The sequence below is a fragment of the Salmo salar genome, chromosome ssa03 (genome assembly GCF_905237065.1).
Source record: "Salmo salar chromosome ssa03, Ssal_v3.1, whole genome shotgun sequence".
NCBI classification, from domain to species: domain Eukaryota; kingdom Metazoa; phylum Chordata; class Actinopteri; order Salmoniformes; family Salmonidae; genus Salmo; species Salmo salar.
Genome location: NC_059444.1, coordinates 65,678,065 through 65,704,514, shown reverse-complemented (window position 1 = coordinate 65,704,514; position 26,450 = coordinate 65,678,065). Strand labels below are relative to the sequence as shown.

The 26,450-nt window shown below is 40.0% G+C and overlaps 1 protein-coding gene across 7 annotated transcripts in view; it reads right to left on the bottom strand.

The window, feature by feature from the left end:
- Positions 1–20,453, bottom strand: part of LOC106601252 (histone deacetylase 5) — an 80,239-nt gene extending 59,786 nt beyond the window's left edge. For 3 of the 7 annotated variants that reach the window (XM_014193319.2, XM_014193316.2, XM_014193318.2), the window contains exons 1-2: positions 20,278–20,453; positions 6,877–7,122 (exon numbers count right to left, since the gene is read on the bottom strand). The gene's annotated coding sequence lies outside the window, so the exon portion shown is untranslated. The remainder of the gene's footprint in view (positions 1–6,876; positions 7,123–20,277) is intronic. The other 4 variants (XM_014193315.2, XM_014193317.2, XM_014193320.2 and 1 more) reach the window with 3 other exon arrangements.
- Positions 20,454–26,450: the final 5,997 nt, after the last annotated feature.

The window sequence follows — 26,450 nt, the reverse complement described above, 5'->3', positions numbered from 1 at the left end:
TGACTCATTCTCTGCTCAGCACCAACTGCAATGTTCTGCTGTAGCTGATGACACACCTTTATTTATTAAAATAAATGTTCAGATAATAACAACTTTATCCTGAAAAACTTTGTTATTTACCACACTTGGAGTTCTAAGAGGCTGAACTGTCAATATTTCACACTGCATTATTGACATCTCTATTTACTTCCTTGAATGAGATTCCAATTAAGATGTGAGTCATATTGTAAACACTGTATGCTAAATATAGCCATAGAAAAGTGGATGAGTTACAAATAAGTGACGATTTGGAATATTAATTGATCGAAGTAATTTAGAAAAGAAAAATCAGGTAATTGAAAAATCAAATCATTGTCAAGTTCACCATTTATTTTGGGGAATATGCAACTGTTCACCCCTTAAACTTGTGGGAATAGGCCTATATGGATACATTTACATTTTTTTAAAAGCATATGCATGACCATGGTAGAAAATTGAAAGAGAACACTTTGAAAATGGGAAACAGTTCACCTGGTACAAGTCTGAATCCAAAAATTACACTGTTGATTGTATGTACATTTACTGTACTTTTCACAGCATTTGTCAATAACGAAATCTGAAAATACTCTGGATACATTGTTACATAATAAGAATATTCATTGCAGTAGGTGCAAGAAGGGTTTAAGTGAGAGGTCCAACTAGTGTCCACACCTCTCCAAATGCACTTTTATGACAAGGAAAGACCCTTCAACTATAGAGGTGCTTTTTTTTTAACTACCCTAGCTTTGCCATTGAGGAACTGAGGCAAGCACACTTGTAGTTTGTTTGGGACACAGCCCTGCGTCCCCACCTTCACACAATTCCGGTTGTTGTTTAGGCAATCCCAAAACTTTTAAATATAAAATCCCTATCTGGGTCAGGGGGGAATCATTTGAAAGCTTATTATATTGCCAACATAAAATACAATCTTACAGTGCTAGGCTTTCAAAAGGCACTTCAGACAAACGGATTGCAATTTTTGTGCGCATAGAATGGAGTCATGAGTGCATTCAAGTTATTGTGAATTTGCCGCGGAACACTACGACAAACCTAGGCTCATTCTGTTCAGGTCAACCCAGGGTATTACACCTTGACCAAACCAGCTCCAAGTGTGCATGTTGATTGTCTATCCCGATCAGACGTGTTCATGACACGCAGGTGAACAAACAATATTACATTTGGGGACAGATCAAAAACACACATGAAACATGATAAACATTGGGTTGTTATTTTACCAGAAATGCATATGTCTTTTTCTTTTTTTTTGCTGGATATCTTTGACCCATTTTGAACTCACACAATAATCGTGTGTTGTCTACTCAATTTATTCTGCGACGCTCGCAACACGGCCGGTTCAGTCAGCATGTAACGCAAGTCATCCTTGTAACTTTGGATCAAACATAGCGATCATAAACGTTAATACTGTGAATTAGATGTTTTCAAATATGGAAATGTGAAGTTCACATTTGGATTCCCAGGTGTTTGGTTTGCTTGTATGACATCAAAGCCATATTATAAACACTCAATGTCTCATCTTTCAGAACACATCAACTCCTCTCATATACAGCGTTTCCCTCACCAAGACAATTTCAAATGTCGCCCAATTATCGGGCGGGATGAGGGAAACTTGTCACGCACGGCACTCAAGTTTATAATAGCTGTCAGTCAAAACCGATACAGTGCTGTGAAGCGTAGAATCTGAGCTCTGACATCATGTATAGCATGTTACTCCACAACGTTCCAATCTGCTTATCAATGACAAAAACTGCCATGTTCAACCCATATACAGGATAACCGGGACTGTGCAAGTGGAAAGGTCTACTGATCATAACAAATGGTAATGAAAGAATGCCTTCATAGGCTAGCCTATAAAAACTGGGAAAAAACTGATTGTGAGAAAGAAGGACAATGAATGAAAGAAAATAGAGTGTCTGTAAGCAGTGGGTTTAGCTTGTGTTGATTGATGCAAATCAATATGTTCCTGCAGTCAAGATAGGAACTTGCCCCTCATATTGGAACGGAGTCAAAACCTTTCTGGAAACAAGCATGTTCTAAAGGAACATAGAAGCCCTTAGTTTTAACTCATTATACAGAGAAACTGATTGTAAATACGGCTGTGATTGTGTCTTTGCCCAGCGACGGAGGGCTCATCTATTGGAGATTGTACGTATTATATGACCAACCAAAGCACTACAGCTGGGCGATATGGACAAAAATCCATATTGCGATAAATTGCCTGAATAATGATAAATAGAACGCTAAGTTCAGCTAATGTTGTGTATCCTTTAAAACTACTACTACTTGTTTGATGGTTGTAGCCATCGTCCCATTAACAAATCTCACACACAGTCCCTTCAGAGAGTATTCATATTAACATCCCTCGACTTTCTCCACTTTGTTGTTTTAGACACAATTAAAAACCATTTATTAAATTGAGATTAATGGCCTACACACAATACCCCATAATGTCAAAGTGGAGGTATCTTTTTCATTTTTGGGGGCAAATGTATTCAACCCCTTTGTTATGGAAAGCCTAAGTTCAGGAGTAAAAATGTGCTTAACAAGTCATAAGTTGCATGGACTCGCTCTGTGCGCAATAAGTGTTTAAAGCTGCAATGTAACTTTTTGGGAGAACCAACCAAATTCAAGTTATTTCTATGCTTCCTGTTTTTAAGTTTTGTTTTTGCACATCATCTTCAAACAGCAGAAAATACAATACTGTTATGGAAAATATATTTTTTGACAGTGATTTAAAATGGTACAATGATTCTCTACACTAGACTTGTTTTGTCATTAACAGAAATTATGCAAACTATTTGAATTTTAACAAACAGGAAAAAGGTGGAGCGATTTCTGCATAGTGCATCTTTAACATTGTTTAATGACTACCTCATCTCTGTAGCCCACACATACAGATAATTGTAAAGGTCCCTCAGTCGCGCAGTGAATTTCAAAACAGATTCAACCAGAGAGGTTTTCCAATGCCTCGCAAAGGGCACATATTAGTAGATGTGTAAAAAAAGCAGACATTGAATATCCCTTTGAGCATGGTGAAGTTATTAATTACACTTTGGATAGTGTCAACACACCCAGTCACTACAAAGATACAGGCATCCTTCCTAACTCAGTTGTCGGAGAGGAAGGAAACCGCTCAGGGATTTCACCATGAGGCCAATGGTGACTTTAAAACAGTTACATAGTTTAATGGCTGTAATAGGAGCAAATGGAGGATGGATCAACAACATTGTAGTTACTAACCTAATTAACCGAATGGAGAGAAGGCAGGCTGTACAGAATTTTTTTTAAATCTCATAACATGGATCCTGTTTGCAAAAAGACACCAAAGTAATACTGCAAAAAAAATGGGGCAAACTTTTTGTCCTGAATACAAAGTGTTATGTTGTTGGGGACAAATCTAATACATTAAATAAATCAAACTGTCACATGCGCCAAATACAACAGACCTTATGAAATGCTTACTTACAAGCCCTTAACTCTTTCTTGAACTGCATTGTTGGTTACCAAATAAACTAAAGTAAAAAATAAAAAGTAACACAATAACAAGGCTATATACACAGACTACCACTCTCTATATTTCAAGCATAGTGGCAGCTGCATCATGTTATGGGTATGCTTGTTATCGTTAAGGACTGGAGAGTTTTTCAGGATAAAAATTAAAAGAAATGGAGCTAGAGTCCTAGAGGAAAACCTTGTTTAGTCTGCTTTCCACCAGACACTGGGAGATGAATTCACCTTTTCAGCAGGACAAGAACCTAAAACACAAGGCCAAATCTACACAGGTGTTGCTTACCAAGAACACAGTAAATGTTCCAGAGGTGCTGAGTTAGTTGACTTAAATCTACTTGAAAATCTATGGGAAGACCTGAAAATGGTTGTCTAGCAATGATCAACAACCAGTTTGACAGAGCTTGAAGAATTTTGAAAAGAATGAATGATAGGCAAATATTGCACAATCCAGGTGTGAAAAATTCTTAAGAGATTTACCCAGAAAGCTAAGTATTGACTCAGGGGTGTGAATACTTATGTAAATGTGATATTTCTGCATTTCCTTTTCAATAAAATGGTCAAAAATGCCAAAAACACATTTTCATTTTGGCATTGAGGCCGTGAACCAACCTGAGTAAAGACCACTTTCGCATTTAAAAAAAAGCATGCTGAGATCTACCACTTATTTTTTTTTTTTAAACATGACTTGATTTTTTTTTAACATTACCCTAATAAAAACAGTTATGTAGGAATCAGGTTTGTGCAGTAGGCAGGCCTAATACATTATCACAGCATATTGGCTATATGCCTGGCCTGCCATTATTGTTCATCTCAGACCACATTATATGTCAAAACCTGAGCTTTGATAATAAAATAGATCATCAAGTGGTGTAGCACTTGCGAGCCACAGCAGAGTATAAATTGAAATAATTAGAATATTTATTTTACTGGACAGATGGTAAGCTACCTGCATCTGATGGTGATTAAGACAACTGAAATTATATTTTAAAAAGTTAAATCACAACATCAGTGATGTTCAGGTCAGAAAGTCAGGGCTCTAGAAAGATTTTTTTTTGTTACACAATATTTTTCCCAGTCAGATCTCGTTTTATTCCGAGTTCGCTTGAGCGCATTGAAGTCGTAGATGCCGAGTTCCTAGTGGTTTTGAACTCGGCATTAGTCTCAGCAGAGGGAGGGAAAGAGCAGAGGGTCAGCCTCTCCCAGTCCCTGCTCTCTCCTTCCCTTCTCTGGTCAGTATCACCAGAGGGGACACAGTCTTCCACCTGATGGTGAAACGAGTCGCACCGCATCTGCCTCAAGCAAAAATGTATGTTGTTCTTATGACCAGAGAAAGTGAAATATTCATATAGACAACAAGCTGCTAATAATAAAAACCCAAGGCTATCTATACACTCGGCTACTCATTCATTGCAGCGTGAGTAGGAGTTTTATGTTTTGCAATAGTTTCAAATAAAAATGTGACAGTGCTGAATAAAAAAATTCAACATGAACTCACTTAGAAAAACAGCACCTCTTTGCTGTATTATTTGACAGTCTCTCTCTGGTCATGTTTAAAAGTTATGAAATCTCACGTAGGCTAGTATCAAACTTGAAGGCACTGATTTGAGCTATCACATTGGCCAGTCCGCCGGGTAGACCGACAAATGAAATAGCTAAAAATGCAAACACTTATGGGGTATTGTGTGTAGATGGGTGACAAAAAAAAAATGGATTAAATATATATTTTGAATTCAGTCTAACAACAAAATGTGGAATAAGTCAAGGGGTATGAATACTTTGAAGGCACTGTATTATAAAAAAGTGTTTCATTTCTAACTTCATATTTCTCTACTATAGGCTACTTATTGTAATGAACCATCAACAAAATTCCTGCGATAAGTGATCGGTGTTAATTTACCGTGCCAGCTCTGCAAAGCACTTAAAAATGGGTCACCAATTACCTTCATGCAGGCCACTTACGAGTGCTTTTCTACAGCCATCATGACCTTTTTAGCCTCTTGGAACAGCACTAAACAGAGCGTTACCTGGCTAACAAAGGCCCTAATGCTATACAAGCCCCTCGGTCAGGTACTTCCGGACAACTTAACACATTTTTGCCTTAGCAGGATTCGAGCTCTTGGAGGAGCTCTCCGTGTTCCTGGCTGATCGAACAGGTGGGTGCAGAGAACAGAGTAAATTCTCTGCAGCGCTCCCCGTCTGAAGTAGCCTAAATCACCTGTGCAGGGCCAGTCACACAAAAGGAAAAGTTGCCGTCCTGACCATAAGGCCCTTTTGGGTGTTCGGGCTTATTCAGATATTGTTTTCTCATGTGGCGGTGTATAAAGTAGGACATCACAGTTTCACACCTGTTCAGTTGGAGTTAATGGTAACTTTGAAAAAGTATTTTGAATGTCAATGCACTTCAATCTGCAGATAAAATAAGTCCAGTCATTGTACTGTATGTTCAACTCTCATAAAAAGGCTGACACTGAGGATGGTTAGATTTTATGCAAAAATTCTACAACGTGTCTGCATTGTTGTTGCTGTGGTCACAGTCTAAGACCGGCCTGAGCGCATCTTCATGACCAGTTAGCTTTTCAGTATTGCTGCACCTACCGATCGGAAGGCTTTCCTGCCCTACTACCTCAAATGCTATTAAAATAAACACGAACACTATATATCGCCGAAGATACTAGCTACACACATAAGCTACTTACACCACTCATACTCATTGCACAAAAAACCAGCAGTCATGTTTGCTCTAGTGTACTGTCCAATGAGCAGCCAACCCTCCAGGCCTTTCACAGAGCAGTCAGGGTTGCCACAGCACCCAGTGACATTCAAAGACGTCATTAAGGGGATGGGAGGTTAATAAAGGTCTGGCCAGTCGTCAGCAGTTCTAAATATAGACAGAAAGAGATTGGAGAAGAGAGCAGCCAGTAAGAGAATCCACAGGTTGTTGTTGTTAGGATTTATTCTGATATAGGATAGCCCATGTGTAGAGGAACTTAAACCAACTGGAATCATGAGAACAAGCCTAAAAAAAGAAAATGTTAAAAAAAAGACCCATGAACACATCCTGCTACTGGATATAATTCTAAATAATCACTCCAGTTTGACGACTTCTTTAAGATAAAGGTAATAACATACAAGTTCAATGGTGAACCATACAGCCACCATAAAGCACCGGACTTTGAAATGCTGGTTTCCTGTCGTCAAACAAACTTGTAAATAACTCAAGGAAATCACAACACATGAGTTGTGATCAGAGGGGTAAGAGGTCACGGGGGGCCTTTGGCATTTCATGAAAAAAAAATGAAAAAAAGCTGGAGGAAAGAAAAGCAGACTTACCTGTGGTGTTGGCAGAATGATGAACGGAGAAGCCAGAGATGATTGCGTTAGTGGTCTTTGTTGTTCCAAAACTCAGTCAAGTTGAAGGTAATAAGAATTTGGATAATAAAGCTTTAGGCGAGTGTGTATTTTGCTTGTGTTTGGGAATGGACTGAAGGTTCTAAAGTGGGTCTTCGGCGTCAGCCATGACTTTGGTCCACAGAGGTATGGTGGATCAGTAGGCGCCTCTCCTTCGAGTCAATCCCACTGCAATAGTCACAAATGAACAAGAGTTAGCCAGCTGCAGTTCAAGGATCCTGGTATCCATAACTGCTCACACTCCTGGCCACTGCAGATAGCATGGCCAGCATTCATTCAGTCATAAGTAATTCAGTAATGTTAGTTTTCTACTCCAATTTTGCTTAGTCAGGCAATGACAGAGTTGGTGATCTGCCAGTCAAGATTAGTTGTTACGCACAGCCCAAATAAGCAGCTGGGCTACCTCCATTTGCAACTCTCCCTCCCTAACTACCACCATGATAAACAGAGATGACCAATGATTTGACATTATTCCACTCCAGACTACCATTAAAACACTTTCTTTAACTCATAAAAGTCTAGTTGCTAAAGACTGTCTGAAATGTGGAAAATTGTTTTGCTTTGAGGGAAGGAGGCAGTTTGCCTCCGCCGAAAAGCACTCGCAGAGCTGTTAATGGGATGAGTCATGCAGCCTGAGGTCTGCAGAGACGAGAGAGACACAGCAACACTACGATACCCACACTCCCCCTGGGGATGGAGGAGAGGCATGGCGCTGCAATACCCATACTGGCCCCCAGTCTCACCTGGGGTCATTGAGCATGGTGAGTGGACAAATGGACAGTGTCAATATGTGCCGTGTTTCTAAGCTGGGCCTCTGTTCTAAATCAATAGGCTACTTAGTCATTTCATCACCGTGTGAATGTGTAAACACATTCTAAATTACTTGTGCAAATTTCTCCCTGCTCTGTAATGTTTCACTTATGTATGATGGTCTATTTCTTAGGTTGCAAAATAAATAAAACCTTAGTTGTTGCTTCCTAGATCTCTCGTATAGCTATTAAAGCCATGTCATACATTTCTACAAGGGGATTTCACCATGGGAGGTCTGATTCCATCCATCCAGGGTTCTGTCCAACATAGATTTTCATTTATATTCTTTTTATTCCAATTAGCCTTTAAAAAGCTGGAATCTGTACTTGGTGAATATGCCACATCCGTTTGCGATATTACAACAAGCAGTTAACTTCCCTCAGACATCATTGCATGCATGATATAAGAGCAGAGGTACTGCACATTTTTTTTGTTGCCATGCTAGATGCTCCTCTCCTCAGTTTCATCAACAAATCAAAAACAATAAATGCGCTGGGGCGAGCAGTGGCGCCGTTTCACCTTAAGCGGACCACCTTAACACATAGCAGCAAATATTCTAAATCACTTCAATCAACTCCTGTCAAGGTAGCCTAATCACATGCAATAAAACGGACGCAAATTGCTATATGCATTATGTTAGAGATGTTTTTGCAAAGAGGTTATTCACGCACTTTGCAGACCTTATCCAGAGCAAAATACATCATACAAATGTACATATTTTGTATTCACACAGCTGGATGAACACTGGCGCAGTGCCAATTGTCTTTCTCATTAATAGACAGCAATGACCTTTGATGATTTGAACATATAACCTCCTGGTTAAATCCTTAACGTGCGATGTTGGCTCCATTACACCACACAGTAAAAGATACAAAGTGCCTGCTTTATGCTTAATACCCATTCATCTCAGTTTGCTCTGCAGCTGCTGTTGGGTCTGCATCCTACAGGAGTCCTGGCAGTTCCACAGCCCACTGGGGCACCCTGCGTTCTGGACAGTGTCCCTCCCTGGACCTGCGGCCTCACCTACTGGGCAGAGGGAACAACTGCAGGGGCAGGACATGGCCAGACAGCGCGCCCCCCCCATGTCTCAACACAAGTCTGGGTAGGCATTATCAACCAGATTTCATCACCAACTTCCTCATTTCAGCAAACACTGGATAGTCTTTGTGCCTAATCCAACCATAGGACTGCACTACATTAAGTTGTATATTCTACACAGAAACCTCTTACCAAAGTGGCACTGAGGCTCAGAATGTGGCATTTTACACAAGTAAGGCTTGGGTGACGTAAAGATTTGGCATTTCTGCAAATATTTGTTTAATGGTGGGAGTCTATCAGAATGTGCCTTTAAAAATGAGAATTCCATACTGAAATTGTACATCTGTTTACTGTTTTAAAATGCACACAGATGGCAAACTGTAACCTATACAGGCAAACAAAGGGTGGCAGGTGTAGGCTGCTATGCGACAGCACGTGAGCCTGTGTCCAAAGGTGCACATGTTGGTGCATTACTATTCATTTGAATATATGTTTTAGCGCTGTATTCAAAATGCCTGTATCGCAATAGTTTTTTTGTTTTTATGAGCACTTATGTCTGCTTGTTCTCATGTCTTCTTGGTCTCGTCTCCTTCGCTCCTTCTGCTGTGACTGTGCACCTTCCCATTCACACCAAGCCCTTCCCCATGCCACTCACAACAAAAATGATGAGACCACTTCTTCCTCTGTGACAAGCAGTTTCAACTCGCTGTTTGCATTTGAGGTTTGGGCCAACAGAATAGGTAATATGGACAGAAGTGGCCAAAAACAAATAAAATTCAACATAGTTACAATATATCGTCCAACAATATCCCGATATGTATCGTTTGGACAATCCTGCAATACTATTTGTGCGCTAGTTGTCTGTACCAAAAATCCAGCAATTTTTCATTCATAGCTTGTTCTCCATCTTTTTATATAGGGAGACACTTTTCAGCACCAGTCAAAAAAGTTGACACACCTACTCATTCAAGGGTTCCTTTTTTTTTTTTTTTTTTTAAGTGTTAAACAAATCAATATATGAGATTCTTCAAAGTAGCCACCCTTTGCCTTGATGACAGCTTTGCACACTCTTGGCATTCTCTCAACCAGCTTCATGAGGTAATCACCTGGAATGCATTTCAATTAACAGGTGTGCCTGGTTAAAAGCTAATTTGTGGAATTTATTTTCTTCTTAATGCATTTGAGCCAATCAGTTGTGTTGTGACAAGGTGGAGGTGGTATACAGAAGACCAAGTCCAGATTATGGCAAGAACAGCTCAAATAGGCAAAGAGAAACGACAGTCCATCAATAGTTTAAGACATGAAGGTCAGTCAGTCAATGCGGAAAATGTTAAGAACTTTGAACGTTTCTTTAAGTGCAGTTGCAAAAACCATCAAGCGCTATGATGAAACTGGCTCTCATGAGGACCGCCACAGGAAAGTAAGACCCAGAGTTCAAATCAAACTATTTGTCACATGCGCCAAATACAACAGCTGTAGACCTTAGTGAAATGCTTACTTACAAGCCCTTAAACAACAAGTGTTAAAAAAAATGATTTACTGAAATAAACTGAAGTTAGATAAAATGTAGAAAAGGAAACATAATTAAAGGTCAACAATAAAATAACAGTAGTGAGGCTATATACAGGGGGTATCGGTACAAAGTCAATGTGCTGGGCACCAGGTAAGTCGAGGTAATGGGGGAGGGTGGAGAACATTCTATGACTAGGGTGGCTGGATTCGTTGGCAATTTTTAGGGCTTTCCTCAGACACCGCCTGGTATAGAGGTCCCAGATGACAGGAAGCTTGGCCCCAGTGATGTACTGGGCCATACGCACTACTAGAGGTCGACCGATTATGATTTTACAACGCCGATACCGATTATTGGGGGGGGGGGGCAAAAAAAGCCGATACCGATTTTTTTTATTTTTTATTTATGAAATTTAAAAAATAAAATTGGCCAATTTAGATTTTTTTTGTAATAATGACAATTACAACAATACTGAATGAACACTTATTTTAACTTAATATAATACATCAAAAAAATCAATTTAGACTCAAATAAATAATGAAACCTGTTCAATTTGGTTTAAATAATGCAAAAACAAAGTGTTGGAGAAGAAAGTAAAAGTGCAATATGTGCCATGTAAGAAAGCTAACATTAAGTGCCTTGCTCAGAACATGAGAACATATGAAAGCTGGTGGTTCCTTTCAACATGAGTCTTCAATATTCCCAGGTAAGAAGTTTTAGGTTGTAGTTTTTATAGGACTCTCTCTATATGATTTGTATTTCATATACCTTTGACTATTGGATGTTCTTATAGGCACTTTAGTATTGCCAGTGTAACAGTATAGCTTCCGTCACTCTCCTCGCTCCTACCTGGGCTCAAACCAGGAACACGTCGACAACAGCCACCCTCCAAGCAGCGTTACCCATGCAGAGCAAGGGGAACAACTACTCCAAGTCTCAGAGCGAGTGATGTTTGAAACGCTATTAGCCCACACCCCGCTAACTAGCTAGCCATTTCACATCGGTTACACCAGCCTAATCTTGGGAGTTGATAGTCTTGAAGTCATAAACAGCGCAATGCTTGAAGCATTGCGAAGAGCTGCTGGCAAAACGCACGAAAGTGCTGTTTGAATGAATGTTTACGAGCCTGCTGGTGCCTAACACCGCTCAGTCAGACTGCTCTATCAAATCATAGACTTAATTATAATATAATAAACACACAGAAATACAAGCCTTAGGTCATTAATATGGTAGAATCCGGAAACTATCATCTCGAAAACAAAACGTTTATTCTTTCAGTGAAATACGGAATCGTTCCGTATTTTATCTAACGGGTGGCATCCATAAGTCTAAATATTCCTGTTACATTGCACAACCTTCAATATTATGTCATAATTACGTTAAATTCTGGCAAATTAGTTCGCAACGAGCCAGGCTAGGGTGGAGTATTTTCACGGCCGGATGAAAAACGTACCCAATTTAAACAGGTTACTACTCTGGCCCAGAAACTAGAATATGCATATTATTAGTAGATTTGGATAGAAAACACTGACGTTTCTAAAACTGTTTGAATGGTGTCTGTGAGTATAACAGAACTCATATGGCAGGCAAAAACCTGAGAAAAATCCAAGCAGGAAGTGGAAAGTCTGAGAATTGTAGTTCTTTTGATTCGCTATCGAAACTACAGTGTCTGTGGGTGACGTAGCACTTCCTAAGGCTTCCATTGGCTGTCAACAGCCTTCAGAAAGTGGTTTGAGCATTCTCCTGTCACTTGGCAGATAATAGGAGCTCAGTTACTGAGTGGACTGCCTGGCAACAAAGGGATTGGATATGCTCGATCCCGTGAGCGCGCTGTTCCTTCTTTTCCTCCTTGAATAAATACGCTATTGTCTGGTTGGAATATTAGCGCAATTTTACGCTAAAAATACCATAAAGATTGATTTTAAACTGCGTTTGACATGCTTCTAAGTACGGTTATGGAACATTTTGACTTTGTCTCTGAACGCACGAACAAAACAGAGGTATTTGGACATAAATATGGATTATTTCGAACAAAAACAACATTTCTTGTGGAAGTAGCAGTCCTGGGAGTGCATTCTGACGAAGATCAGCAAAGTTAAGAGAATATTTCTAATACTAATTCTGAGTTTAGGTTGCCCTGAACTTGGCGGGTGTCTGTATAGCTTTCTGTGATGGCGAGCTATGTACTCAAAATATTGAAAAATGTGCTTTCGCCGTAAAGCTATTTTAAAATCTGACACAGCGGTTGCATTCAGGAGTAGTCTAACTATAATTATTTTAATAATTGTTACATATTTTGTCAACGTTTATGATGAGTATTTTTGTAAATTGATGTGCACATTCACCGGACGTTTTGGTGGGAATACATTTTCTGAACATCACGCGCCAATGTAAAATGCTGTTTTTGGATAAATATGAACTTTATCGAACAAAACATGCATGTATTTTGTAACATAATGTCCTAGGAGTGTCATCTGATGAAGATCGTCAAAGGTTAGTGCTCCATTTAGCTGTGTTTTATTGACACATGTCCTTGCTTGGAAAATGGCTGTGTTATTATGTTTGTATATGTACTCTAACAGGCTTTCGCTGTAAAGCCTTTTTGAAATCGGACAACGTGGTTAGATTAACGAGAAGTTTCTTTAAAAATGGTGTAAAATAGTTGTATGTTTGAGAAAGTTGAATGACATTTTGTTGTTTTTGAATTTGCCACCCTGATATTTCACTGGCTGTGTCCTGCAGGTGGCGTCCCACGCAGCCCATAGAAGTTAAACCCTGACTCTGCTTGCAATGAACGCAAGAGAAGTGACAATTTCACCTGTTTAATATTGCCTGCTAACCTGGATTTCTTTTAGCTAAATATGCAGGTTTAAAAATATATACTTGTGTATTGATTTTAAGAAAGACATTGATGTTTATGGTTAGGTACAAGGAGAAACAACAGTCCTTTCTCGCGAATGCGCACCGCATCGATTATATGCAACGCAGGACAGGCTAGATAAACTAGTAATATCATCAACCATGTGTAGTTAACTAGTGATTATGATTGATTGATTGTTTTTTATAAGATAAGTTTAATGCTAGCAACTTACCTTGGCTTCTTACTGCATTTGCATAACAGGCAGGCTCCTCATGGAGTGCAATGTAAAGCAGGTGGTTAGAGCATTGGACTAGTTAACCTTAACGTTGCAAGATTGAATCCCCGAGCTGACAAGGTAAAAATCTGTCGTTCAGGGGCAGAACAAGGCAGTTAACCCACTGTTCCTAGGCCGTCATTGAAAATAAGAATGTGTTCTTAACTGACTTGCCTAGTTAAAAAGGTGTAAAAAAAATGTAAGAAATAAAAATGTGAAGAATTTTTTTTTTAAATAAATTTCAAAAAAAAATAAAATAAGACAAAATAAAAAAAAGAAGAAAAAATATAAAAATCGGCATCCAAAAATACCGATTGTTATGGAAACTTGAAAATCGTCCCTAATTAAATCGCCCATTCCAATTAATCGGTCGACCTCTACGCACTACCCTCTGTAGTGCTTTGCAGTCTGAGGTTGAGCAGTTGCCATACCAGGCGGTGATGCAACCAGTCAGGAGGCTCTCGATGGTGCAGCTGTATAACTTTGAGGATCTGGGGACCCATGCCAAATCTTTTCAGTCGGCTGAGGGGGAAAAAATCGGCATTGTCGTGCCCTCTTCACAACGGTCTTGGTGTGTTTGGACCATGATAGTTTGTTGGTGATGGAGCTCTCAACCTGCTCCACTACAGCCCCGTAGTGGAGTTGTAGTCTACAACCATCTTTGTTTTACCTCTGCTGCAGAGGATAAGTTCATTATGGTTAACTGCACCTCAGATTGCAGCCCAAATAAATGCTACAGATTTGAAGTAACAGACAACAGTTCAGAGGAGACTGCGTGAAATCAGGCCTTCATGGTCAAATTGCTGTAAAGACTACTAAAAGGACAGCAATAAGAAGAGACTTGCTTGGGCCAAGAAACAAACAGAAGGACATTGGTGCCAATTTATCCTTTGGTCTAATGAGTCCAAATTTCAGATTGTTGGTTCCAACCGCCGTGTCTTTGTGAGACGCAGGGTAGGTGAACAGATGAGCTCCACATGTGTAGTACCCACCGTGAAGCATGGAGGTGGGAATAGTGCTTTGCTGGTGACACTGTCTGATTCATTTAGAATTCAAGGCACACTTAACCAGCATGGTTACCACAGCATTCAGCAGCAATACACCATCCCATCTGGTTTGGGCTTAGTGGGACTATAATTTGTTTTTCAACAGGGCAATGATCCAACACACCTCCAGGCTGTGTATGGGCTATTTGAACAAGAAGAAGAGTGATGCATCAGATGACCTGGCCTCCACAATCACCCAACCAAATTGAGATGGTTTGGGATGAGTTGGAACGCAGAGTAAAGGAAAAGCAGCCAACAAGTGCTCAGCATGTGTGGGAACTCATTCAAGACTGTTGGAAAAGCATTCCAGGTGAAGCTGGTTGAGAAAATGCCAAGTGTGCCAAGCTGTCATCAAGGCAAAGGGTGGCTACTTTGAAGAATCTCAAATAAAATATATTTTGATTTGTTAAACACTTTTTTGGTTACTACATGATTCCATGTGTCATTTCATAGTTTTCATTATTACTCTACAATGTAGAAAATTGAAAAAAATTCAGAAAAACCATTGAATGAGTAGGTGTTTAAACTTTTGACTAGTACATACAAAGGGAATTGGCCATAAATGTGAACAAATCTAGATGATTTTTAGGCCATATCGCCCAGCCCTAATTACCACTGCAGTGTAATTCCTGGAAAGCGGATCTAAGTCCCACTCATCAGTCGCGGAAGTCTCACCTCTAAGCCATATGATTTAATGGAGCGGAGTTAGCGCTGAAAGCCCATGCAGTACCGCCATCCCTGTGCCTTCCGCACTGAAGCAAGGCTCTCAGGCGTCATGCCCAAACACGGCGCTGATCGTTTAATGCTCTTAAAACTACTCTCCTCAGATGTCCCCTCCGGTTTAACACTGGCCTCTTGTCAGCACATCGACTAAATATATTCATCTTTCGCTTGGGTTTTGTTTGGTTATCTGGGAACAGTCATGAGGATTAGACTAAATGACAGGAACATGTAATTTAGTCAGTCACTAACACGTTTAGATACCAAAATCACCAAGGCCAATTTGTGACAGGAAGGCATTGTTTCACCAATTGCAAGAAACAGGTCAAATTGAAATTATACTTTTTTTGAAGTTGTTAATTTTATGCAGCCTTTCTAACGTCTGGGACTAAGTGCTATTAACCTATGCCTTTCTCCTGTACACCCACGGAGAATGACATTTCCTCTAATTGCATACATGATGTCAGCTAAATCTGAAAACGTGTCTAGGGTGGGGTATGGGGCTAAGCAAATGGCTCTCTGTGTGATATTCCAGATGTTGGTAAGCAACTCTCCCCCTGCAGGATTCCAAGGCACTCGGTCAGATGACATGCTCCGGCAAGGGCCTGGCTTCATCACAGCATACACAGGAAGCTTGGTTATAGAAACCGTGTCACAGGGATAATGGGATGCCTTGTCGCAGGGTATTTAGAACCTTTAAAACACCTCTGACTGCTGGCCTAGCTGCTTTCACCGGCTGCATTAGCCTAATGACGTGCGAATGGGGATAAAAATATCAGCTCATCTTTTTTTTACCCTTTGCAGTACCACTGTGTGATGGTGCAAGGAGACTCATCCGGCGAATAGCCTAAGTGGGGGTCTCCGCCTCCTCACATGATCACTGAAAATACCTGTCCCTCCAACAGCCAGGAAGTGCTGCTAAGTGACATGCTCTGTCCTCAGACCTTGGCATCAGCCTTTGCTTGAAGCCATGACTTAAAATGGTTCAACATATGAAGCACAGAAATTGTACACCAAGAAATTCTTAGAATTGCAGGGGGAGCTTTATGCAGGAGCAAATCAATTTGCAACAATCAAATGTGCTTCATGTTTAAATTGGCTGCTGTCAAACTTTATTGCATAGCATTTATGAATGCAATGGCCTTCCGGCAATGCAACAGAAAGGCCTGTGGCACTGAGTCAGGTCTGGTCCAAAATCAGAACCACATAAGGAGGATCCTTTGTGCTCTTATAAACAGAACCAAAGATGGGGTCTGACACTCACTAAACCAGCAAAAATGTGTGCTGCTGCACATCCCCCTCAGCCAGCACTCAAAGTCAAGGCGAGAGAGTGACCAGCAGATTCTCAAGGAGAAAGTAGGGACACTGCACGCAAAGCCTTTCCCACTAGCAGGGACAAAATGACCCCTTGATGCCACATCTTACATAAAATACAGAGAACATGCAGGCTCTCAATGGCAGTGTGGAACCTTTAATTTACCTTGAAGCTAAATTGTTCACTTAAATAGCAGAGAGAGATAGGCCTAGTTAGTTCATTCAAAATGTAGTGAAATGAAGCATGTCTAGGCAATGGCCTTATAACTGGTCCAAGGATGTTTCATTAGGATCCAGACATCAAATTACTCACTTCAGTCCAATGATTTTCCCCCAACAATGAAGTGCCTCACAGAAATGATACAATCAAAACAATTTTGGGTCAGCACATTGCTCAAGGGTAGGAGGCTGGCACCTATACCTTCTGGAATTTGAACCAGTCACATGCCCATTTCTCCAAGAATAGGCTTTTCTGGGGGCTAGGATTGTAAACGTGCATGGAATATTGGGGTGGAGGCTGTCAACTGTGGGTTTTATCCGATCAACATCGGTAACCAGGTTTCCGGGATATATAACAAAAAAAAAAAGATTTCAGCACAAAAAGCATGTTTCAATCATTAACATACAGCTGAGGTTATTTTTGCTTCACACTGTAGCCCAAACACTTTTCTACAGTGTATGAATCCAAGTATCCATGCATTTTTGCATTGCAAACAGAATTGGCGAACATCAAGGCCCTGTATCTTCAGGGCAGCGCATGGGCAGGGCTGTTCAATAGCCTTTTCAACACCTTGTGTGACTCATCAGGACAAGTGACTCTGCTTCACATCGTTGATGAACTGTCTTAAAAAAATTAAAAAATATAAAATCTTAAAGAGTTGAAATCTTAGAATCTCTATGCACTGAACCCATTTCTTGAAGGAGTAGGCCTAATCTCTCGTGGACAGATGCACGTAACATAAAAATGGTAGTAGCATCTGTGACAGCCTGTGGGATGGCAAATAGACTAGCCCAAAACTGTCTGAGAGTTTCCGTTTAGAGGGGTGAAGACTTTGCTAGTCTTGTTAGTACATTTACGCAAGATTTTAATTCTGGGTGTCCGAGATCAGAGAAGCAAAGTTCGACCCATCAAGTTTAATTCAGGTAATCAATATAAAAGATACACATTTCAAAAATAGACATTAGTGACCCACATAGAGAAAGCACATTTAAATGTATACTGTTCAGAGGCCATGGTCTGAAGCAAATGTTATTTATATCCTCCCTCATAAGGAAAAAAAGCTGATGCTAGAGATGGTTTAGCTAGTTGTTCTTCATTTACTTGGAGTGACTTAAGGAGGGCAATTCCACAGCAACAGTGATGCTGAGACTTTTCACATTGGATTTTGTTTAAAATGTATGCCAATGATTAAAGTTAAACAAACCGTACAACTCCATGCACAAGGATTTAACCATTTTCAATGAAAAGAACACTTACAAGTCCACTCGAGGACTGTGAGAGGCATCCACACACACGTGAAAAGCAGCATCTGGCAGTCAACTGATGTCTAACAAATCTTTGACACTTAATCAAAGACAGGCATTTGTCATTAATTTCATTTTAGGAGGAAATCCTTCTCCATGACCTCTGGCTCCATTCAACTTCTGCAAAATGGAGCTGTGCAAGACTGCCAAATGACTTGCGAGCCAAAACCACAAGCCAATCTTTTCATCGGGTTTAGAGTGGCCTGCAGGTAAATGTTAGCGTGTACATGCACAAAACAAGCCACAAATCAAAACCTTACTTTGGAATCCACTGTAGAATATACACTGAGTGTACAAAACATTCAGAACACCTGCTCTTTCCATGACAAACTGACCAGATGAAAGTTATGATCCATTATTAATGTGACCTGTTAAATCCACTTCAATCAGTGTAGATGAAGGGGAGGAGACAGGTTCAAGAAGAATTTTTAAGCCTTGAGACATGGAATGTGCATGTTTCATTCAGAGGGTGAATGGGAAAGATAAAATATTTAAGTGCCTTTGAACGGGGTATGGTAGTAGGTGCGAGGGGGATTGGTTTGAGTGTGTCAACTGCTGCGCTGCTGGGTTTTTCACACTAAACAGTTTCCTGTTTGTGTCGAGAATGGTCCACCACCCAAGGGACATGCAGCCAACTTGACACAACTGTGGGAAGCTTTGGTGTCAACATGGGCCAGCATCCCTGTGGAACACTTGACACCTTGTAGGCCATTCCCCAACAAATTGAGGGCAAAAATGGGGGTGCAACACAATATTAGGAAGGTGTTGTAATGTTTTGTACACTGAGTATCTAGGCCTACCTTTAATAAATGCCATGTTCCTTTCATAAGAGTTATGCCTATCATGAAAGTAACTGCAAAACAACTTTGCCAGCAGACAATCCATTGTGATAACCGACACTGACCATAAATGAGGAAACTATTCAGACATCTCTACATCAGGAGCAAACCTACCCATCTGTACTTCACCATCTAGGCACAAAAGGTGCTTCCAGTAATGTAAATTGGTGTTTTGGGGGGCAAGGAAGGCACTGATAGAGTTAATTGGCCTAAGCTATTATATTTTTCACTTTCATCCACATTTTTATTTTACGCAGTAAAACTAGTGCTGTAAAATGTAATTTAACTAGGCAAGACAGTTAAGAACAAATTCTTATTTACAATGACAGCCTACCAAAAGGACTCCTGTGGGGACAGAGGCTGGGATTTAAAATATAATATAGGTCAAAAACACACATCACGACATAATGGGAGACCCAAGACAACATAGCAGGGCAGCATCACATGACTACACAGCATGGTAGCAGCACAAAACATGGTACAAACATTATTGACACACAACAGCACAAAGGGCAAGAAGGTAGAGACAATACATCACGCAAAGCAGCCACAACTATCAGTAAGAGTGTCCATGATTGAGTTTTTGAATGAATATATTGGACAGTTCTCAGTTTGAGTGTTTGTTGCAGCTCATTATGTTAATTAGCATAACGTTATACTGAATATGCAAAAACACAGGCTACTGACTGTGTGGGATCCTCTCTCACACACGGCATAGTAACTGTATAGACCTATAGAACAACTAGCAGGGAATGGGACCCTAACTCAAGTGGCACCATCACCTTTAAAAAAAAAAATGCGGCGTCGCAAACGACTGCAATGGGGGTTACCAGAAGAAGTGGAGATTGCAGAAGTGGCAAACTAGTCATTTCAACTCGAACAACACAATTTGCTAAACATGGAGGACACAAATTGCCATGGACAGGGCACCGACGGCTGCGGTAGTGCTTTTAGCACCCACCCCCCCCCAAAAAATACATTTTTCAAATGTGATAGCTAAGTTAGCTAACGTTACTAACTATCTGGAAGTAGGCTGCTGATAAGCTAACGTTAGCTAGCAAGCTAACCAGACGTCTGGGAACATTACAACCTGGCTAACTGACGCTTTAAATTAGATGACAATACTATGTGTCAGTTTGTTAACTTGACATTTTCCAAATCAGAACAATCCATTCATGCATATTTACACTACCTAAAGCAACTTCGCTTGCTAGGTAACGTTAACTAGCTATCAAAACTTCATAACGTTCTCTCAGCTATCTAGCTTGCTAGCTAACGTTAGCTAGCCATGAGTAACCAAACGCATCATCTGAAAATATCGCGGTATAAAAACCTTTCTTACCAGCAGTAGACGAAAGATACATTATCTCCCAACAAACATAACGTACCTGATTGTCGTTCTCCTTTTCGCTGCTCGGCGATTGCCTCTTCGACCGTTACACTTCTTGATCGGTTTAATAATATTTTTGGGGGTGAAATGTCAAATTTTCCCTGTCACAACTCTCTTTCCTCCATATTTTCAGCTCCTCCACCAACAACATTAATGACGTTTGTCCCCTGTCACGTGACCCCGTCTGTTGGCGCTAAAAATAGATTATACACTCAATGGGTAACTCAGTACAGCAGGACAGATCCCCAACACAGTCGCAGAGGTAGACACTACTACCACGGTCGGAGTAGGAAAGGACTGCAAGTTTCCTACCAAAATCTTGGTTGCGCAGAATGTGTAGCGCATCTTTTTTGGAAGACTATCATTGTGAATCTTGGGCGCCCCTATTAGATATACAGTAACTCAGAACAGCAAGTTATAGATTATGCTAGACTAGAGCATGGGAAACATGTTTACATTGCCAAAGCATGTGGAATAGATCATAAACAAAAGTGAAATAAACAGAAATGAACAGTAAAAGCTTTAAACGAATAGAGCAATTATTATTTCAATTATTTTCTATTACTGACTATGTACAGTGTTGTAACAATGTGCAAATAGTAGAAGTAAGAAAGGGAAAATAAATAGTATGTGGATTCTATTTGGAAATGTAGGTAGCACACGTGAGGATAGATATCATTTCCTGAATTATTATTGCTAACCAGATGTAAAATTATGTTTTGATTAATTTATTGATGGAGTGGGTTAGTTCTGCTCTATACCCAGTCAGTCAGTCAGTCAGTCAGTCTCTCTCTCTCTCTCTCTCTCTCTCTCTCTCTCTCTCTCTCTCTCTCTCTCTCTCTCAAGTGTGGTAGACCTTGCATTTGCACAGTGATGTCCCCTTATACATGCAAACTCTTGTTCTCACACTCTCTATTCTGGCCACATAGTGCACTGTCTTACTGCACACCATTTTGAATCCCACCGCACCCTCTCCGCTATGCAATCTGGTTTCAGAGCTGGTCATGGGTGCACCTCAGCCACGCTCAAGGTCCTAAACGACATCGTAACCGCCATCGATAAGAAACAATACTGTGCTGCCGTATTCATTGACCTGGCCAAAGCTTTTGACTCTGTTAATCACCACATCCTCATCGGCAGACTCAGTAGCCTTGGTTTCTCAAACGATTGCGTCGCCTGGTTCACCAACTACTTCTCTGACAGAGTTCAGTGTGTCAAATCGGAGGGCCTACTGTCTGGACCTCTGGCAGTCTCTATGGGGGTACCACAGGGTTCAATTCTTGGGCCAACTCTTTTCTCTGTATACATAAATGATGTCGCTCTTGCTGCTGGTGAATCTCTGATCCACCTCTACGCAGACGACACCATTCTGTACACTTCTGGCCCTTCTTTGGACACTGTGTTAACAACCCTCCAGACGAGCTTCAATGCCATTCAACTCTCCTTCCGTGGTCTCCAACTGCTCCTAAACACAAGTAAAACTAAATGCATGCTCTTCAACCGATCGCTGCCTGCACCTGCCCGCCTGTCCAGCATCACTTCTCTGGACGGTTCTAACTTAGAATTTGTGGACAACTACAAATACCTAGGTGTCTGGTTAGACTGCAAACTCTCCTTCCAGACTCACATCAATCATCTCCAATCCAAAGTGAAATCTCGAATTGGCTTCCTATTTCGCAACAAAGCATCCTTCACTCATGCTGCCAAACATACCCTCGTAAAACTGACCATCCTACCAATCCTCGACTTCGGCGATGTCATTTACAAAATAGCTTCCAATACCATACTCAACAAGCTGGATGCAGTCTATCACAGTGCCATCCGTTTTGTCACCAAAGCCCCATATACTACCCACCACTGCGACCTGTACGCTCTCGTTGGCTGGCCTTCGCTTCATAATCGTCGCCAAACACATTGGCTCCAGGTCATCTACAAGACCCTGCTAGGTAAAGTCCCCCCTTATCTCCGCTCACTGGTCAACATAGCAGCACCCACCTGTAGCACGCGCTCCAGCAGGTATATCTCTCTGGTCACCCCTAAAGCCAACTCCTCCTTTGGTCGTCTCTCCTTCCAGTTCTCTGCTGCCAATGACTGGAACGAACTACAAAAATCTCTGAAACTGGAAACACTTATCTCCCTCACTAGCTTTAAGCACCAGCTGTCAGAGCAGCTCACAGATCACTGCACCTGTACATAGCCCATCTATAATTTAGCCCAAACTACTACCTCTTCCCCTACTGTATTTATTTATTTTATTTATTTTGCTCCTTTGCACCATATTATTTATATTTTATCTCTGAACTTTCTTCAAACTACAAATCTACCATTCCAGTGTTTTTCTTGCTATACTTTATTTACTTTGCCACCATGGCATTTTTGCCTTTAACTCCCTTATCTCACATCATTTGCTCACATTGTATATAGTCTTATTTTTTTTTCTACTGCATCATTGATTGTATGTTGTTTTACTCCATGTGTAACTCTGTGTTTTTGTATGTTGTCGAACTGCTTTGCTTTATCTTGGCCAGGTCGCAATTGTAAATGAGAACTTGTTCTCAACTTGCCTACCTGGTTAAATAAAGGTGAAATAAATAAAATAAATAAAACAAGGAGAGAGATTGCCCTACACTCTCACTTTTACTGTTTGGTTTCCTGTGTGCTCATGTGTAGTTAGTTGCCATGGATGCACCTGACTGCACAGCTCCACACCTTACCCCACCGGTTTACCAGACACCCTCTCTCTTTCCCTCATCCTTCTCATCCTGCTCTCTCCCTTGCTTCTTTCATTTTAAGAGGGTTCTCGTCAGTCTGTCTGTCACAAACCAATATTGACAGTACTGTGAACCCTCCTGCAGAGGTGGGAAAGGACGTCATGCCTCCCAGGGAGCCAGCAATTGCTGCCTCTCTTACGTCAGAAAAGGCAATTTGTGTGAACATGGTGAGGTGGGATCGATGGATTCACATTGAAAGACAAGATAGCAGCTAAAAATAACACAGGCAGTGCTGCAAAACAGGTTAAAAGCGAACAAAAGCAATCCTGTTTGTTCCACTGGTCTGACAGCAAAAGAGAGCGAAGGGAGTGGAGGAGAGAAGAAAGTTGAAAATAGAGGAAATAGGTATATTCTGACAGGGATTTTTACTCATGTTGGCCTGACCCACAGGTGTCTTGGATTTTATGGTGTATTTGCCTGCTTTTGATTTGTCAGGTCACACAAAGTAGTTGGAGAGATTCGAGGCTGCATTTTCAGTGGAAAATAGCCAACTAATTCTGCCTATGAAGGGCAATAAGGATGAGATTGACATGTGCTTTGAGAGAGAAAGAGAGACAGAGAGAGAGAAATATAGCAAGATATATGAAGACAGCAGCAATGACTGATCATTACCTCATTATGATTGCACAGAGAGAGAGAGATATGGGTAGATGCATTGTCTTACATCAGATAGCGTGTCGATTCCGTAGGACTCTGGGGTACAATGAGGTAGGGATAGGATGACAGTGGTTCTACTCCATTATGATATACAGATGATGCCCTATATATCAACATTATAATCAATGTCAATATCATGGGTTATAAATATGCTACAAATGTTGATCATGAAATCTAAACATGAACTTTAGTTATCTTGCATTTCCACATTACAAGCATAGAGCCTGCAGAGATTCCCTACAGTCAAGTTATCATCCCAATCTATAGCAGGTGACCTTACCAGAAGAAAGGATAAGGGAATCTGGGTTCAAAACTCAATGTCATGCAGAACGAGTCATGCACAGTGTGTACTCTGACCGCCTAAAGAATGAAAAGCATGAGACAATGCTAAAGCATAGCAATATATGCCTCAATGTCATTTGCATTTCTAAGTACAACAGCTGCAAGGAAATGGTTAGATGGATGTTGTGATTGTTTGTACAAGCTTCAGTCAAGATTCAGGCATTCATGACTAGGGTTAAGTGACTCTTGATATGAAAAGTTTATTTCCAAAACGCTATATCCATTTTCAGAAATGTTGGTAAATTAGCTTTTGTTGTTTAAAAAACGTTTTGTTTTTTCACTATCTAATCATGGCATGGGGTTGTTCAATGACAGACATGTATTTATTTGAAATGTATCACTTGGTTTCCTTTCAGAGAGAAAAATAATCATGTTTTTTTGCAAAACACTATACATTTTCTTCACTCTCCGAACAATAAGTAGTACTGCTAGGTTTTACACAGTCAAATGTAACAACTACATTTTTCATAAAGACCTTTCTTTACAAATGATACGTTTGTGACATCAATATAATTTAGTTTAAATGAATCAATATAGTAATATGAGATCTGTATGTAAACATGTACATTTTAATCATTTAGCAGATGTTGCTATCCAAAGTGACTTACAGTTAGTGCAGTCATCTTAACCCTTAAACTACTGATTGGAGTCATTTTGACCCCAGAGGCATATTTTTTATCATAGCTCAAATGTGGTTTATTAAATTCTTCCACATTTTCAGGACTTTCTCAATCAACTTGTTCTTAATCAATCTAAATCATTGTTTAGTGTTTATGTACAAATATGGACTTTAACAAAATTCAAGTCCTTTAGGCTCATTTTGACCCCAGCAAAAAACACCCAATTCCGCCTATAGTGATTTGATAGATAGGAATGTATTTAAATCTAGGTTTCTCGGGAGACATAATAACAAGTTATCATACCACCAGAGGGTGGAGGGGGACCTGTATCAGAGATTTTTACCAGCTAGACAGATAATTTGAAGAGATATAGCTCCCAATGTACTCACCTAAAATGTTCCTTTTCTATACCACGTATCATATGACCGTGTACAAAATCAAAAATAGCTGATAAAACTGCAATACAGAACTCAGATATGCTCTGAATCTATACATACAACTGTATTGGCAAATCTAAAAAATGCAGAGATGGAGCACCATATGCACTCGCCTATGGTTACAACTGGTTATAACTAGGTATGACTATGTACAAAATCAAAATTACCTTAGATATATTCTTAGTTGCCCTCATAACAGATCATAAAAGTTTGTCAGTGGTGTGAATAATTGGTAGAACTGTAAAACAGAAAACAGCTACCCTCTGAATGTACACATAGTGCAGTATTGATGTGTATTCTCTGAAAAATAAAATGTTATATAAATACCAGAATTCCTATAATATCTTTTAATATTCTTTATGTGCAACTTTTAATGGTATTCGTGTTCCTATAACACAGACCTGGCCATAACATTTGGTTTGAAGTGACTGAGGATTTGGGCATGCTTTTCACAAGCAGCGATGCTAATGCTGGCTGCGGGGTAAGTAAATAAAGAAAACTAAGCCATATTTTTGGTCATTATCTCTCAGGATCAATGGATGAAGATTTTTTTAATTAATAAAATTAAGGATATTTAATATGTTTGTGTACTGCCCCTTTAAATGATAGTCGTTTTTTACCATATACAGTGCCTTCAGACAGTACTCATACCCCTTGATTATTCCACATTTTGCTGTGTTACAGCCTGAATTCAAAATTGATTAAATATTTTTTTTCTTACCCATCTACACACAATACCTAATAATGACAAGTGAAAACATGTTTTTATAAATTTTAGCAAATTTATTGAAAATGAAATACAGAAACACTGCATTTACATAAGTATTTACACCCCTTTGCTATGACACTCCAAATAGAGCTTAGGCACATCCAATTTCCTTTGGTCATCCTTGAGATGTCACTACAACTTGATTGGAGTCCAACTGTGGCCTATTCAATTGATTTAAAAAGAAACACCTGTCTATATAAGGTCCCACAATTGACAGTACATGTCAGAGCAGAAACTATACCATGAAGTCCCGGTAAATGTCAGTAGATCTCCGAGATAGGATTGTGATTGAGGCATATATCTGGGGAACGATATAAAACAATTTCTAGAGTGTTGAAAGTTTTCAAGAGCACAGTGATCTCCATCATTGGGAAACATAGACGCGGGAAGTAGAGATGCTGAGCCCTGATAAATCACGTTTATTAATATATACTGCTCAAAAAAATAAAGGGAACACTTAAACAACACATCCTAGATCTGAATGAAAGAAATAATCTTATTAAATACTTTTTTTTTTACATAGTTGAAGGTGCTGACAACAAAATCACACAAAAATAATCAATGGAAATCCAATT